The sequence below is a fragment of the Pelodiscus sinensis genome, chromosome 3 (assembly GCF_049634645.1).
Source record: "Pelodiscus sinensis isolate JC-2024 chromosome 3, ASM4963464v1, whole genome shotgun sequence".
Classification (NCBI taxonomy): Eukaryota; Metazoa; Chordata; order Testudines; family Trionychidae; genus Pelodiscus; species Pelodiscus sinensis.
This window is the reverse complement of record NC_134713.1, coordinates 70,576,581-70,593,512: the sequence shown is the minus strand read 5'-3', so window position 1 is coordinate 70,593,512 and position 16,932 is coordinate 70,576,581. Positions and strand designations below refer to the sequence as shown.

Here is a 16,932-nt window from a genome sequence, read left to right as displayed (position 1 = left end):
CAGGTCGCTTTTGTAAGAAAGGGAGACAGAATTCTGATCAGTCTTGAGCTGTAACTGCGCATTTTTTTAAAAACAGATAAATTTATTTTCTCTGGAATACATTGTAATGCCCCCTAAGTGAACCTTTTAGAAATGGAATTGAAAAGAGGCTTTCGATTCAGCTACAGTTTGTGTTTGACAAACATGTTTCAAGTTTGGTGGGATGTTAGGATGAAAGTTTCTTAATACATTCCATTACATTTCAAAGAGCTGAGCCAAAATCATTCTTTCTTTCTTAATTAATACTTGTGAGTGTGTGTAGTGACATAGATCAGAAATACATAAATAATAGGACCTTGCTCAGAAAATGTGAGTTTCTAATTTAGACCTGAATCATTTTTTAATAGACAGGAATTAAAATTATTCCGGCAAAGCCAGGTCTTCTTTTGTAAAAATTTTCTTCAAGCGTAATCTATGTAAGATCTAATTAATTAGCATCCTTCTCTGTTTCCTATTCATTTATCTTCAGTAACGATAGTGATTTTTCGGGATGGAAATCTCTTATAAAGGTTAGACTTTACCCCATGACATTTCTTGGAAAAAAGGTTACTAGCAAATGTTTCAGAGATGCAAAATGTTATAACAACTGTCAAGCCTTTCAAAGGGTAACAAATACCTTTGTGAAATAATGAACAATGCTTTGATTTAGATAATCATTAAACAGAGCAGAAGAAAAGAGTACCAACTCAGGCAAAAATACATGCTCATAATTGTATTTAATTTAATAAAAGAGACAAACCAGGTTTAAAAGTCATGCCTAGTTTGGAAATGCTGTTTGACTAAAGGCGCAAAGGTTAGAAAGATTGAAGTGTGTGACATTTTGACTCTCGTTTCTTTATCCCAAGCCAATTATCACCCTGGTATATTCTTCCTAGCTGACGGCAGCAACAGCACCTGTCATCTTTAGCATCCTCTTTCGGGTGTCTTCCGAGATTTAGGCTTTGACTGTCTCAACTGTTTTAAGGGAAAAATACTGGTAAAGAATGAAAAATGGTTGGCAAAAGTAATGAAAATTCAAAGGCACTAATGAAGCAGTAATAACCCCCGTGCAAATCGCAGACATGACCCAGACTGTGCCAGGGCATTAGAAACGTTGAAAAGTTAGCTGGCCGCACAGAGTCAGAAATACTTTTAAATACAAACAGTGCAAGCCTTTTTGACGGGGCACGTTACATCAGTACCTCGAACAATCATTTAGGCTTATGAGAGAAAATACTATACTGAAGTAGTCTGATGCCCAATAATTACACCCGATTTCCTCCATCCTGTGAATCTCAAGGACTGGTTGATTGGTTTTTTGTTTTGTTTTGGGGGGGGGGAGGTTAAAATTCCCAGGCATGTTTGTCATGTTTTTCTATCGGTCCTTATCCCGAAGGAAATGACTCCTTTACCTGATATGCACAGGTTTATCATGGCCTGCCATCCCGCCCATCAGATGGATCCCACTCAGAGAGGCCTCCAGTCTGCTCTCCTCGCCTCCAATCAGCCAAAAAGCACCGTAGCATTGAGAGTGACTGTGGAATGAAGGAGAGTCCCCGAAAGCTAAAGAAAGCACACAACGAGGATCGCGTGTGAAACTGGCGCAAATCTGCTTTTTCATCAGCACCATAATTTATATGTGGCGATCGCAACGTCCAAAGCCATTTCTTTCGCGTTCATGACACGTTGCTATTGACACAGATGGAGGATAACTTTCTCCTTCACTGTTTTCAGTTCCTCTTGCCGCGTTTGTCCTGAAATGATCAACACACAATTCTTTCGTCTCTTCGTATCCCAATCGTGTCATTATTCTAAAGCCGATCGAAGGTGTTAATATGCCTACAAAGGTTACTGTGTAAAGAATTCTTGCTAATTGCAGAAAATACTAGCAAAGGTAAGTCAGGAAAGAGAAGTGTGCCAGGTTCCTGCTTTTCTATAAGGATCTATAAGGCAGTCAGAAGACGTGTATTTAAGTCTAGACGTGTATTTAAGCCTACTCCAAAAGATGTCTCCTAATAATTAAAAATCAGGATAGCTTTACATTGGCCTAATTTATCTTTTGGGTTAACTCAGTGTTTGCAAAGAAGAAAAATAAACACCTAACAGATGTAGTTTACCTGTGAACTACGCTTCGGTGGGTGTATTTTTTTGAGTGTCCTTGATCTGAATCCCAATGTTGCGTTTCTGATCTCAGGCGCCTCAGATTCCATATCCATAGCCTGTAGGACCAAAAAAGTGAAATGCCACGTTACCGATCTGTTCACTCCTGCCATGAAATTCTGGCTTCATTGAAACCAGGGGCAAAATTTCCCATGGAATTGCTTTGAGTCCTGTAATCATGTCTTTTACCTCTATAAGAATCCCAAGAACTGACATGGTTTTGGACAGAAACGAGAAAAGTTTCCACTGCCACCACAGATGTCAGTTTGAGTAAAGCTGCATCATACTGCAATAAAATACTCTTCAAAATGAATCTCTCCTACAACTAAGAAGTTAAGGCCAATGTAAACACCTACTCACTTTGTCCTGCACTGAATCCTGCGTGTCTGCATCCCCCATATTCTGTGCTAGAATTGGATACACCCTCTTTGTATCAAACGTGCACTTATTACAAGTGTATCTAAACCTCGAGGAAATTGAATTTATTCCTCTCTGGCCAGAATATAAGGAAATCAAAAGGAAATGTATTGACTTGAAATTCGGTATTGCATTTCTTTCTGTTGCAAGAGTTTTACTGGGAGCACGTGGAAGTGAGGTAAATAAAGTGCAAGAGCCACGGGGCCCAGACCTGAAAATCCTTTGACATGATAAATGTATTGTATCTCAGGTTTGCAGATAGACTGATTTTAAATGTGGATTAGGGAAGAGATTTGGACTTTGAACCAGATCATATCTGTCAAAGGGGTCTAGTGATCTGTAAGATAATGATTTGTAATAACATCTTGGTTTCTGACACTTTTCTTAGTATTTGTTGTTATGCTGGAAGTTAAAGTGTGAACTTCACTAGCAACTGATCGTTCAAGATCACCTCATCTGAAGAAGTGGGTTTTGCCAAGGAAAGCTCAAGGAACATATAGTACCTTGACATATATGTCTTTAGAAGTGTCACTTTCTTCCAAATGAAACACGTTGTATTGCAAACTAATCGTCCTTTAACCCCGTCAATCATTTCTTCAGGACAGCGGAAGCGGTTGATTTCAGATATGGAAATTAATAAGTAGCAGAAGTTATATAAAATATTATTCGTGTATGCTTTCTACCGGTTTGACATGGGGTCATATATAGAGTCACCACTCCTCCAGCCTACCTCCCTCCTTGCAAATATAGCCTAAAAGACCACCATTACTGGAAAATATATCAGACGACTGTCACATTACCTAACTTAGTGAAATCAGAACAAAGGGTTACATTAAAAGTGACATAACATAAGCTGGAAGGGCTTTTCAAATCTACTTCCACTTCTTTTGCAGTTTCCTATTTCTTCTTCCCTGAAATGTCTCACATTCCTGGCATGTATTGTGGAAGGTTGATTAAAGTCAAGAAATATGGTTTTGTACCACAAGTGTATTTCCTCAGGGGATATTAAACAGAATATGACAAACACGGATGTTTATAGTCAGATATGAAATAAAATACGTAAATGTTTCCGTGATTTTATTAATACATAAATATATTTAAAGCAATAAGAATATTGCAAAGTATTGTATGGAGATAAGTGTAAAGCAATAAGCAAAACATTGTAACAAAAAGTATTTGTAATTTTTAACTCAATCTTGCAATGTACAGCCATTGTCTCTCTCCAAAATATATGCCTTTCGTGGCAAATGCAGTTGGAGAAATATTTCTCTTATGAAGATATCTGTCTGGGTTGTGGATGTTTGTTTCTAGAAATGGCATACTAAATATATTAAACATGTTTGTCGTGAACAAGGCCTTTTTATCAGCAAAGGCTGACAGATAATCTCATTTTGCAGATCCGATGAAGTATAATTTTACCTGCAGGTTCTTGGCTGCAATTCCTTCAGACTCCATCTGAATGTCCCTCAGAGCAGGAGCCAGGTCTAAGACTGAGCAGGAGACATCAACACGCGCTGAAGCACTGTAGATCTGTTTCATCAAATCTTCAGTTTCTTATTCTGACAGAAACACACACAGAGTACATGGTAAATAATACGCGACTTCTGTAGAGCTTCCAGAACAGAAACACTGGAAAGTGATGTTTAAAACAAATCGACATGAAAAATTCTACAGCTAACCTCACTGTGTACTCTCTGCAGGAACGCAATTTCAGCCTCCAGATTACCCAGCTGTTTCTCCAGGGAGATGAGAGTTGAAGTGGCAGCATCCCCATCCTTCAATTAAATAAATACATAAAGAGGCACACATATAAAACAAAGATCTAGCCAAGTATTTCTCATTTAACACCACTACTAGCTTTTCAAACTCTACTCCGTGGGTATAGAATGGTTTCATCTGATTTCTCAGCACACTCTGAAATAAAACGCCTGTGACAGAATGGCTGAACAGAAGAAATAATCTTCATAAATCTCTCTCTTCCTCCACCCCTTTGTCATTTTTTGTCCCCTGGCTTCGGGTCGCACGAATATCAGGATGAGCATGATCCCAAATCGGGGTATTGTTTCAGTGCACGATCGGGTCAATGCGGGAGATAAGTTTGGGTTCCATACAACCGCATAAGCTTTGCTTAATTATAAACCCAGACCTACCGGGCTAAAAGCTTCCGTGTCTCTCTCTGCTTTCTTTTTCCCTTCAAAGGTACCATCATTGGCCTTCTTTATGGATCGCCTCAGGTCGGCCCCAGCTTTCTTAGCTTGCTCCTAGGCTTTTCTAGGACTGATGAATCCACAAGCCGCGGGGAAAGTAATGGTGCGATTCCTGGCTTGTGTCATCCTGAAGGATGAGTGTTGGGCCCCACTTTCTCTCCTATGATGATGACACAGTCAGGCTAGTGCAAAGAGCACGGTAGGGTCCTGTGTCTATGGGAGGAATGGCTTTCTGTGTGGCCCTGTGTGTGCTGCATCTTCACCTGCAGCTATCCATTAGCCTGCGGTCGTGTGGTGTTTCACCTTATAGCACTGTGTGAGGAAGTTCTGATGAGCGATGATAGGGTACATTTTCCGGTGCATTTTACCCTATGGCATTCTGTGGTGCACTACTATGGGTGTGGCACCATTGTGACACGTTTGTGTGAGGATGGGACACACTGGTGTGGATAGCATATTCAGCATGAAAACATATGAACGGTCATACTGGGTCAGAGCAAAGGTCCATCCAGCTCAGTATCCTGCCTGCCAACAGTGGCCAATGCCAGATGCCCCAGAGAGAGTGAACACAACAGGTAATCCTCACGTGATCCTTCCCCGGTTATCCATTTCCAGATGCTAAGGACAGGCTCCCTATCCATTCTGGCTAATAGCCATTGATGGACCTAACCTTCATGAATTTATCTAGCTCCTTTTTTAACCCCGTTAAAGTCCTAGTCTTCACAACATCATCAGGCAAGGAGTTCCACCGGTTGACTGTGCGCTTCAAGAAGAACAACTTCCTTTTGTTTATTTTAAACTCGCTACCTATTAATTTCATTTGGTGATCCCTAGTTCTTATATTATGGGAACAAGTACATCTCTTTTCCTTATTCACTTTTTTTCACACCAGTCATGATTTTATAGACCTCTGTCATATTCCCTCCTTAGTTTCCTCTTTTCTAAGGTGAAATGTCCCATTTTTTTAAAATATCTCTTCATATAGGACCCGTTTCAAACCCCTAAACATTTTTCTTGCCCTTCTCTGAACCTTTTCCAATACCCATATATCTTTTTCGAGATGAGGTGTCCACATCTGTACACAGTATTCAAGATGTGGGTGTACTATGGATTTATATAGAAGCAATAAGACGTTCTGTCTTACTTTTTTAAAAGCTAGCTATCGTTCTGTTTGCTTTTGCTTTTTTGACCACCGCTGACACTGAGTGGATGTTTTCAGAGAACTATCCACAATGACTCCAAGATCTCTCTCTTGAGTAGCTGTAACAAAATGAGACCCCATCATATGTCCTGGCTGTCGTGCTGTCCTACGGGGTGTGGGGCACCCGTGTCCCGGTTATTACTGTTTGGTATGATGTGTGTTACTATGACTTGTGACCCCCTGTGCGCTGGATGCTGTACAGACACAGAACACGCCCTGCTCCGAATGGCGCACAATCCATGGGCAGGAAGAGCAGCCAACAGGTGGATACTGACAGCTGGGGGAAGGTGCAGCCTGCTGTGGTGCCCCCGTGGCCGTGGCGAGCTAGTGTGTTCTGCTACAGCAGGCGAGAAGCTCTCCACACAGCGCTCTTTGCCCCCTCGGAGATTCAGCTCGGGCTTCAGCGGTTTGCTTCCTTACACTGAGTTTCTTACCTAGAAGCAAAGAAGGAATCAGTCAGGGCATCCTCCCCTGCCTTGGGGAGTCGGTCTAAACTCTCTGGCTCCCGCCACGATACAGCCCACGGGAGCTGCGAGAACCAGCATCCCACTCGCCCCGCGCACAGCCCGCTCCCAAACCCAGAGTCTCCAGTGCCATCGCCCCTCCCACTTCTTGCCCCCACGCAACCCGGCTCCTCGCTTGCCCCTTTCTCCCTTCGTAGGAGCCCTGTGGCAAGGCGGGTTGGGGAGTCCAGCAGCAGACGGATATTGTACTTCTCCGCCCTATAACGTGCCCAAGCAGCCAGCTTTCTCGTGCTCCCTGTGATTGAAACCGGGCTGCAAGCCTGTAGTATCCCCGAGCTGGGTCCGGGTCTCTGAGCTCCACTTGGCCAGGCTGTCACGGATCAGCTGGCGTTTCTCGCTCTTCCCGGTGCTCAGGAACTCTTGGCTTCCGGCTGGGGAAGATCCCCGCGGAGCGCTCCGGCCCATTGCAGGACTCTCAGTATGCTGCGGAGAGCGAGCGCGGCACAGCTATACAGCAGAGCTCACCAACCCTGAAACACTCAAGCCTGCCCCCATCTCTCCCCCGCAAGCCCTTCAGATGGCGTTCTACTTTGCAGCGCCGCGCCAGATACGTGCAGAGCCTCAGAGAGCCCGAGAGAAGGGTGGCATTTGTCAGCCTTCTGTATTCTCAAGAGTTGCTCGAGAAACACGGTGCATTGGTGACTAAGCAAAAGCTAAGGTGTTGGGTTTGGGTTTTTTTTCCCCTTTAATGATCAAAGATGGCAGCATCAGCTCTGTGTGGGCCCGGAACCTTTCCACCGGGTTCTGCAAAGAGTCTCTCATCCCGGGGCGCAGAAGGTCCCAAAGCAGGAGGATGCTGTCTTGGAGCTGCTGTGGCAGCCTGATACATGGGCCGGCTTGGCTCCGCACTTCTGGTGAGCAAGTACCAGCACCTGGTTCCTGTGGCGGAACATACTGACGCCTCACCCAGCAACCTCACGCACACCTTGGAGCAGGAAAGCGGGGGTGTGCGGAATGGAGATGTGCAGTGTCTGGGGCCAAGCGAAGACGCTCTGAGTGACAAGAGTCCTGCACCCCTCACCTTCCCTGTTCGAGAGGCCAGCAATTATTTCACTTATGGAAATCCAGCCTGCTCCCACTGAAGTCAACGCCACAACTTCTATTGACTTCAGTGGGAGAGAGAAATTAGGCTTAAATAGCTACTCCTGATAGAGGTCTGCAAGACAGTTTCTCAAGTAGTTAAAATCTAAAAACAAAAACAAAAAACAACAAATAGGCCTATTTGTTGGTTTTTAAGTTTTTTCAGTTACAGACTAACTTAGCTGCCCCTCCTAAACCCTCAATTAGTGGATTTATACTCCACCAGTTTAGAGCCACTTTTAGAGCCAGTTGAACCTAGCTATCAAGTTCCCAGAAAGGGGTCTTGGATATGGAAGGCACTCTCCTATCTAATTGCTATTTAATCTACCACTCTCCTAGAAGGACATGACACTGCTGTTACTGACTCTGGTAACCCCCATTAACTTTATTAACAGTTCATGGGAAGGAACTAGACCCCCGCCCCCAAATTGCATACGTTCATGAAGCAATAGGTTTCGTAACAGAATAGAAAGGAAACAGCTTTGGTTTTACAAGTTATATGTGGCAGTTTCCCCTTCTAGGATCTGAGAATAACCTTCTCCAGTCCCCTTTTTTACTATATACTGAAAAGGAAATTTTCCTTACCAGCTAAACATCAACACACATTTGAATACTTTTTTCCGCTCAAACATCTATGAGCACTTAACCCCCATCCAAGGCTTGGTCCTGCCTTGAGGGCGGGGGGCTGGACTCGATGACCTCTCGAGGTCCCTTCCAGTCCTATGATTCTATGATCCTCACATCTAAGGCTGGTGAGAGAATGGCCCAGCTCCACAGCCCTTACATACCAAGTTTGTGTGTTACCTTTTGGGAATGCGGATGGGGGCTCAGATGTTCCTAACATGAATTCTCACCCCCTCCTCCTTGAACAAGTAGTACAATTCTGTCCCCATTAAAGACGATGGGAGTTTTGCCATGAAACTTCCATGAATGTAAGATCGGGTCCAATTACTTCAAGATTGGGCCATAGCCTCAGCAAGGTGGGATATTGTGAGCGCCAGTCTGAGTTGAGTAAAGTTATGCATTTAATTATTCCTCCAAATTATACACTCGCGCACCCACAGCGCTTTAAAAAGGGAACAGAAAACGCATTGAAACGAGTTAATTGTGCTCAAACAAAAATCGATAGTATTAATGTCTTAATACATACCGAACCAACAAGCGTACAGAATGTTTTTTCCATAATCATAAAATATAATACAAGCTTGCTAATTGTAAATTAGAGATCAGAGCCCTAGGACAGACCATGTTACCATCTTTCTTTTTAAAGGCTCTAGAGGCGGTCGGAATGGATTGGGAAACTAGCAAAGAGATCACTTTTATTCCAGATACAATGGCATACTGTACAGCAGCTTCCCAGCTGTATGGATTGCATTCCAAAGCTAAGGCACTTCTGGAATATAAATCAATTTCCGTACAATAAGAGTAAAATAAATCTCAAATATACACACCTCTGAGGAATGCTTACATGAACCAGTCAACAATACCAGAGTGTGATACCGTGTAAGCGGGTTATTTGGCCGCTACATAAAAGATTCAGATAAGCCAGTGTTTTTCTTTCCTTATTATAAATATACTCTGCGGACAGGCAGGGAAATCCTACAGGCACACTGCGCTGCTATTTCATTCCGTACTCTTCTCATTAGAGGAGAGCTAGAGGCTTCAAACTCCTGTCTTGGGGGCGTGTGAAATCTTAATAGGATAGCGAAGCAAGTCCCGTTGTATTTGTGTAATTATCCTAATGTCCGTGAGTTTGAGACCCAAAGATTGTTGCAGTCGCTCTTTTAAGACCTTTTTTTACCTTAATCGAAGTCATTGTTATGTAAAATAGTTCAGTTTATGTGTCCCGAAAGTCGATTTAAAACATTTTAAAAAGGAGAGGTAAATATTGACACCTCCATTTCGGACCTCAGGGGAATGAAGAAATCCCAAGGAATCCATCAGGAATAGGCCCAGCTGATTTTGTTTTACCTCCCCATATAAAAGGCTTAATTAGCCAACAAACGAATTAGAAAGAATCTCTGCAATTATTTCATTGCCCTTTTCACCCTTGAATGCTCAGTGAGGGCATTTAGTCCGGGGGTACATAAGGAACAACGCTCTTCGGTTTCGCTAGATGCTAAACCGCGTGTCTACAGAGAACGTCACAATGTCTTTCGGCTACAGCTCTTTGATCCGGAGGGGAGGGGAGAGGAGAGCAAGCGCACAGTTCTGAAGTGCCCAGCCTGCGGAGCAAACCTTCATGTAACTGCTCCGATCATTTGCACCCTTTAATTCCTGACCTTACGCTGAAGGTGCAGCAGCACCTGGATCTATAGCGCAAGATCTAGCGATGGCTCGGGAGAACGGCTTAAAGAGACTGGCCAGGTTAAAGGGACGGGTCTAATTTGACACCCCCCCCCCCCACTCTCTCCCCAGCAAGCAATCTGCTCTAATGCGTGGGAAACATTTCTAATCTTGCCAGGGGAGGCAGGGACTGCAGGAGCGAAGCCGCCTTTGAGCGGGAGCGCTCCCTAGCCTCCCATGCAGTCCAGCGCTGCAGACCGCTTTGCCAGCGGCAGCTGGTGCCAGTCGAGAGCTGGGCGGCCGCTCGCAGCTGTTGGGCCAGCCGTGGCCACGCCTCTCCCCACCCCTTGCGCCTTCGCCTTTACCTGGCCTGGCTGGTCCCTCCGCTTGTTCAGGGCGCCGGAGCGAGAGGCTCGACACCAGCCGCTGCCGAGCTGTGCGATCTCTAGCCATGGGAGGAGACCCGGGCCGGGCTACGGGCGCCGCGGGGTGCTGTGCAGAGGGCTGGAGGAGTGATCCCGGGGGACACGAGAGGCGGACGCATCCAAGGATCCCAGGACAGAGGGGGCTGGGCACCAAGGTGGGCGTGCGGAGGGCTGGCCGGAGAGCGAGTCGCAGGCACGGGAAGCTGGTTGGCACTAGCCGAGCATGCACTTAGTGGCATTCCCGGGTTACAGCGCCCGCAGCTCGGGAACCGTCTGGCCCGGGCCGAGCATCAGGCGGACTCACCTTTCGCTCCTCCCTGGCAAAATCCCACCCGGCAGCCCGATCCCCGAAAGAGAAAGGAAGGGCTCGGCAGCAACCACCTTCTCTCTTGCTGAGCTAAAGGGGCAGGGCCAGCCCGAGAGCTGGGAGACAAAGCCGGCGAGCCCGAGGCCCTGAACGCGTCTCTTACCTCCGCTCTGCCTGGTGCGGAACGCGCGGGGCCCTGTGAGAAAGGGATGCCTTTTAAAAACAGCTGCTCTGTAGGCAGGCCGCTCGAGCACTGAAGCCGAGCAAATTGTAATGCCAAGGTAAACACTCACAGGGATGTGTCCTGGAGGAGAGAGGAAGAAGCACAGGAAGCATTCCTAATAGCTGAATTACAGCCGTGGCTACTGTTTAGCCTATGGATTTTTAAGTCTCCCCGCCCCCCGCAGTTATTTGTATCACCAATTTCTCCATTTCAATAAAAGGAGACGGGGTGGTGGGAATTATAAGAATCCATGCAGGAGCTCACACATACTATGCAAGGGGCTGCATGTACCCTCATGTTTAATTAAACAATTTAAATACAAAATAGCTTTTATTACATGCCACTTATCATGCCACACGTTGTGCTTTGCTGTTGCTACAAGCACTAGATTGAATGTTAGAGAAAATAAAATGTGCTGTTACTTGCTCCCTTAAAGCTTGTTAGAAGGACATATATATCAAACTGCAATAACTGATTAAACTTCAGTCTTCGGTTGGTCAAATTCTTTGGCCCATATCCAATAGGTATGTTTTAATATTCTAAAATTGTTATTAATATACAAATAAGGATATTTGGGATAGACCATTGTTCTTTTAAGAATATAGGATATGCAGTACCAGAACAGAGTAAAAGTCCATCTGTTCAGCTATGTTTAGGCCCTACCAAATTCAGGGATCATGAAATCTGGTCTTTTGTGCGCTTTTACCCTATACTATAGAGATTTCATGGTGTGAGATCAGCATTTCTCAGACTGGTGGTGCTGACCCAAAGGGGAGTTGCAGGGGATCAGAAGGCTATTTTATGTAGGTCAGGGTACTGGCATCCTTACTTCTACTCTGCCTTTAGATCTGGTCAGCCAGAGATTGGCAGCTATTGGCCATGTGCCCAGCTCTAAAGTCAGTGCCCCCTCCAGCAGCAGTGCAGAAAGGTGGTAATACCATGGCCTGACATCCTTACTTCTGCACTACTGCCTGTAGAGCGGGGCAGCCAGAGAGTGGTGGCTGCTTACTGAGGGCTGAGCTCTGTAGGCAGCAGTGAAAAAGGATGGCAATACCATACCACAACTTCTGCACTGCTGTTGCTTCATAGCTGGGCTCCTGGCCAGCAGTCTCTACAATCCAGCTTAGCAGTCCAGCTCTGAAAGCAGTGCTGCCACCAGCAGCAGTGTGGAAAGGCTAGCAGAACTGCAACTCCTCCTGCAATAACCTTATGACCCTACCCCCCCCCCCTTTGAGTCAGGACCTCTACAATTACAAACACTGTGAAATTTCAGATTTAAATAGCTGAAATAATTACATTTAGGATTTTAAAAATCCTATTACTGTAAAATTGACCAGTGAACTTGTTAGGGTCCTATAGATGCTTCAATAGTGGCCAATGAGGGAAACTTTCAGAGGAAAGCATATTCCCTTAATATGTCTCAGGGATGGGAGAAAAGCATTCAAGGAAGCAATGATTGGTATCACATATAAGATGGAAAGAGAAACGGATACAAATGTTTGTCAATTTTTGCACAAGGCACTGAAACGGGATCCACCTGTGCATTACCACCCCACACCGTTCTTTACTATAGAAGTTTCTCAATAGCTATTATTCTTCAGATGTTATATTTTATCCAGTACAGGTCAGCCAAGTATCCACTTAGAATATTATTCCCCCTCACCCCCCCACACACACTTTTTCTCTCTTCCATGATCTCTCAACAAACTATCAGGATTTCCTGCACCCTGGAGTACTGCTTGCAGACCTACAGGGGTCCCCAGACCCCAGTTTGAGAAATGCTCATCTGAAGATTTATTTATAAGACAAAAGAAAGAGGTGAGAGTTAAAATTAATTGAAAGAATACAACATAATAAGAATTGGAGATTTTTGGCATCAGGTTTGAAGCAGTGATAGCATAAACGGCTAGTGTAAGTCAGAAGATCTGCAGCCATTTGCTTAGAATGCTCCCATTGGTCAGAGACCAGAGCAGGAGAGAGGTAAAATAGAGATGTTTCCAGGGATTTTTATAGCTTCTACCACATGGATGGAAACTCATTGCTCCAAGCAAAGCCCCAAATAATCTGTGGAAAAGTACAGGCACAAATTGTTCAGTGTCACAAACTGGTTACATGCCCTTGCAAGCTCTGATGAGTCATAGCAAGGCTATTACCTCTATTCTAGCTAGAACAGTCCATAGGAAAGTTCATCAGGTGGGGATAGGCTTCTTCCATTGTCATTTTTATTAGTTACAGGTTGGACCTCCCTGGTCTGGCGTCCTTGGGACCTGAGTGGTCCCAAACAATGGAGTCAAGGGGAGGTCAAGGCTCTTCTATGGGCTTTGTGTGTCTGTGGATCCTGGGCTTCCCTCCTCACTGCTGGCCCCATGGTGGGGCTCCCAGGGTCAGCCTCTTCAGTCTGGGATTCTCCCCAGCTACCAGCAGACCCTCTCTGCCGGGGTTCCTGGCCAGGCCCGGGGCTTCTTGCCAGCCCCACTGCCACTGAGGTTCCAGATTAAGCCTGGGATTCCTTCTGGCTTACATTGGCCCTGCTCCCACTGGGGATTCCCCTTCTGGCCGCCACTGGCCCACTTCCACTGAGGATCCCCCTGGCTGCTGCTGGCTCTGCTTCCAATGGGGTTTTCAGCTGAGGATTTCCTGCACCCACTGCTGGCTCAGCTGCTGCCTGGGTCCCCAGCCAGGGCCGGGAATTCCTCCTGTCTGGTGCTAGCCCCACTGCAACTGTGGTTTCCAGCCAGGACTGGGGATTCCTTTTAGCTGCCACAGGGGCTTCCCAGTCTAGGGGTCCCCAGGGATGGACTCCCTACCCACCACGGGACCAGTTCCTGCCAGCCCAGCTGGGGCTCTCCAGCACCCATGGGACTCCCAGTTGTTCATGCTCCTTGCCTCCAGGGCTCTCTTGTCCAGCAACATCCATGGTCCTTCCTTCCAGACAACAGATGTTGCTAGACCAGAGAGTCCCGGATTTGGGAGTTTCAATCTATACAAGAAAGAAAAGAAGAAGAAGAAAAAAAGGAAAACACAGTTTCTGAAACATTATTCGATTGCTAGGTGTTACAGAGCAACTGAACAACAACAACAACAAAAGGGGGGATTAAAACACAGATAATTGCTTCCCTGGAATTCAGTTTGAGAAGTTACAGTAAAGGGGTAGTTATATGTGCTAAGCACAGAGAAGTCCAACAAACTCAAAATTAAGAAAATAACCTGATCGCATCTAACTAACTATTCTCTGTTCTACTCACATAACTGTAGTTCCAAGATTTAGTCCTTCCTTAGGATGTTACTGAATTCGCCATGCTTGGTTTCCTGGCTTAATTCCTGTATTCCAGGCTCTTCTCGAGTCACACAACAAGAACAGGAAGATCACGGCTTTCATTTCAAAAGCACATAATTTCTTTCCATTGGCTCTCCTGGCTTCCTGACAACTTACTTCCTGCTTCCCTAGCATGCCTGGGGACTCTCTAAGACATACGGTCTACGGTTTTAACCCTTGCCCACAGGTCAATTAGGTTTAGGTTTAAAGAGTTAACCACTACTGCGAAAATATATTACCTAATTGAATGACTGGAATGTCCAGAAAATGTGTTACCTCTTCCATTCATCACAGGTTGTGTCTATACTTTTAAAATACCCTTTTTAATTGCCAGAGCAGCATTCAAGAGCCTTAGTATAACTAAGAAAAGTCCCAGAATCTGGGAGTTATTGAGAGACAATAAATATAGACCACGACAATGCCATTTTTCAGAGTTGCAACTAGCTAGTTTGGTGCCTGAGGCAAAACCGTCCTTGGCATGGGCGTTTCGGTAACCAGGTTTGGTTCTTTAAAGGATTTGAAACCACAGACAGGGGAATATTTCTTTTTAGGGTCAAACAAATATTTTTATTTTTCTATTTACTTTATAATTAATTTTCCATTTAAGTCAATTCACTATCTTTGATTCTTTTAAGACAGTGTAATATACAAATAAAAAGTAGAAAAACAGCATAGTTAAAAAACAAGAAATAATAACTCCTCCTACAGATATACCCTCCAGATTTACCTTTAAACAATTTATGGAGTTAAATATATAATACTCACGTAAAGAAAGATAGAAGCATTGTTTAGATTCAAGAGATATTCTTTTCATTATGTCTTTCCTTTTTTGGATTTTTTCGTTGCAACTTATTGGTGTTGTTCCTCTTTTGGAGCTTATGTGTGCCAGCGAGATTCAGCACCCGGAAGGGAGCCCTGGTTGATCAGACCTAGCTTTTTTGGATTCGCAACTCATCCACTCTTGGTCTGTTCCGTCCAACCTTATATACCCTGTTTCGGTATTTCAGTATTCCTCCACTCGCCTGACAATTGCTGACGTTAGATTTTTGTTGTCTCATTCTGCCCTTTCAAAACTTTCGTCTGCTCCATTTGGGGTAATTAGCACTTTGTTGCATATTGCAGTCTGAGTTGCATATTGCAGTCTAAAAGCGGGGTTACTGTTGGTCATCCAATCAAATTTTGGTTTTTTCATCTTACAACTCCTATATCTCACAATGCTGCCTTTCCTTTACACTTACAATTAAACTGGTGCTCATTTGACATATTCTGAGTAGGCCTCAACACCTTCCTTTCACAGGGCAGGGGTGCTGATGTGGCACGAGGCACGAGTGAAGACAGCATAGTAGCTGTCTTTTCTGCTCCCTCTCAGCTATGCGCCTGAGGCAAGTGCCTCACTTGCCTCGCCTTTGTTACGGCCCTGCCATTTTTACAGAATCTCTTTGCAAAGGAGGATCATGGGTTAACAGAAGCATTGATGACTATGAACCAGTTATAACGGAAACATTACCTGTGCAGTAGACAATCAGACACCAGAGTGATAACTGCTGTGCATTTACTTGGAGAAATGGATGTAGAGCCTGATAAGATTGGCCATGGAAGGGCAAATAATCAAGTCCTAAACAACCAAAAAAAATAATACAGACATGGGGGAACAGTCTCTCATTTGACTTTGAGTATCACTCAGTTTCTTAACAAGAATTATACTGCAATCAATTAAACAAAATAAGTAAATCAATATGTGATGGGTAATACTCTCACATTTCTTCATCAGATGCTGTTTTCTACTTCAAGTGCTTTAACACAGCACTTATTTTTCTGCATTCTGTGCTATTTGCTGCTTTCTTGAGAAGTTCAAGGTACAGACACAGCATAATGCCATTTGTTTTATATTTCTTTTGCAGTAAATTATAATGCTGCCTTCCAAACCTATCCCATTATTGTACATACTGACTAGACATTTAGTTGCACCAGAGCTCTGTTCAAAGCAGCTGAGTAGAGAGAAAGTGCAAAAGACTTAGCATTGAGCTTGCTTAATTTCCAGGGCTCCCAAGACTGTAATTGCCACTGGCTTTTAATGGCTCCCAAGGGTTTGTAGGTCTGAGATCTCTGAAGAGCAGCACTCTCTAGAAAGGATCCAGCATGTCCACACTAGGGATGTTAACAGGTAGTTGGTTAAACCATTATCTTAATGGTGGATGCTTACCAGATAACGGTTAATCTGTACCCAGGAGCAGTCCCCCTGCTTGTAGCCCAGCCATGGGCAGAGGGCTGCTTCAGCCCTGTCGAGCCCTCCCCCATGTGGGCGGGGCAGGCGTTACAGCAGGGACACCTACATGGTGGCCGGAAATCTCAGCAGCAGCCCACATATGGGGGCAGAAAGCAGCTAGGCTGGAGGACCCTTGCCTGTGGCAGGGGCTGTTCTAGCCTGAGCCCAGTCAGTCGGGGGAAGGGGCACTTCAGAAGGACTAGAGCCCCTCTGACCACACTCCCTTTAATTAGTTAAACAGTTAAAACAATGGCAGCAGTGCATTTACCTGTTTAACCAATTAAACAGGATTTTACATCCCTAGTCTACAACCATTGTTAGGGAACCAGGAGGGAGTAGTGGTTAGCCAGCTATGGTGGTGAAATAATCAGATGCCTGCTAAGAGCAGTTTAGTGGCCACTTTTTACCACTAAATTAATTTAAAGAGCCATAGCTTGAGTCAAAACCTGCCCCCTTAATTTTGTTAGTACCCTGGAAAAGTTTTCCTGCTTATTATCTATTA

At 44.7% G+C, this 16,932-nt stretch overlaps 1 long non-coding RNA gene across 1 annotated transcript; it reads right to left on the bottom strand.

Annotated features, from left to right (window-relative positions):
- Positions 1–816: 816 nt before the first annotated feature.
- Positions 817–6,007, bottom strand: LOC142827608 (uncharacterized). The gene is made up of 5 exons (XR_012902302.1): positions 4,746–6,007; positions 4,275–4,370; positions 4,015–4,154; positions 2,136–2,237; positions 817–1,772 (listed from the first exon to the last, which is right to left on the bottom strand). It is a non-coding gene; the product is annotated as an uncharacterized LOC142827608 (long non-coding RNA).
- Positions 6,008–16,932: the final 10,925 nt, after the last annotated feature.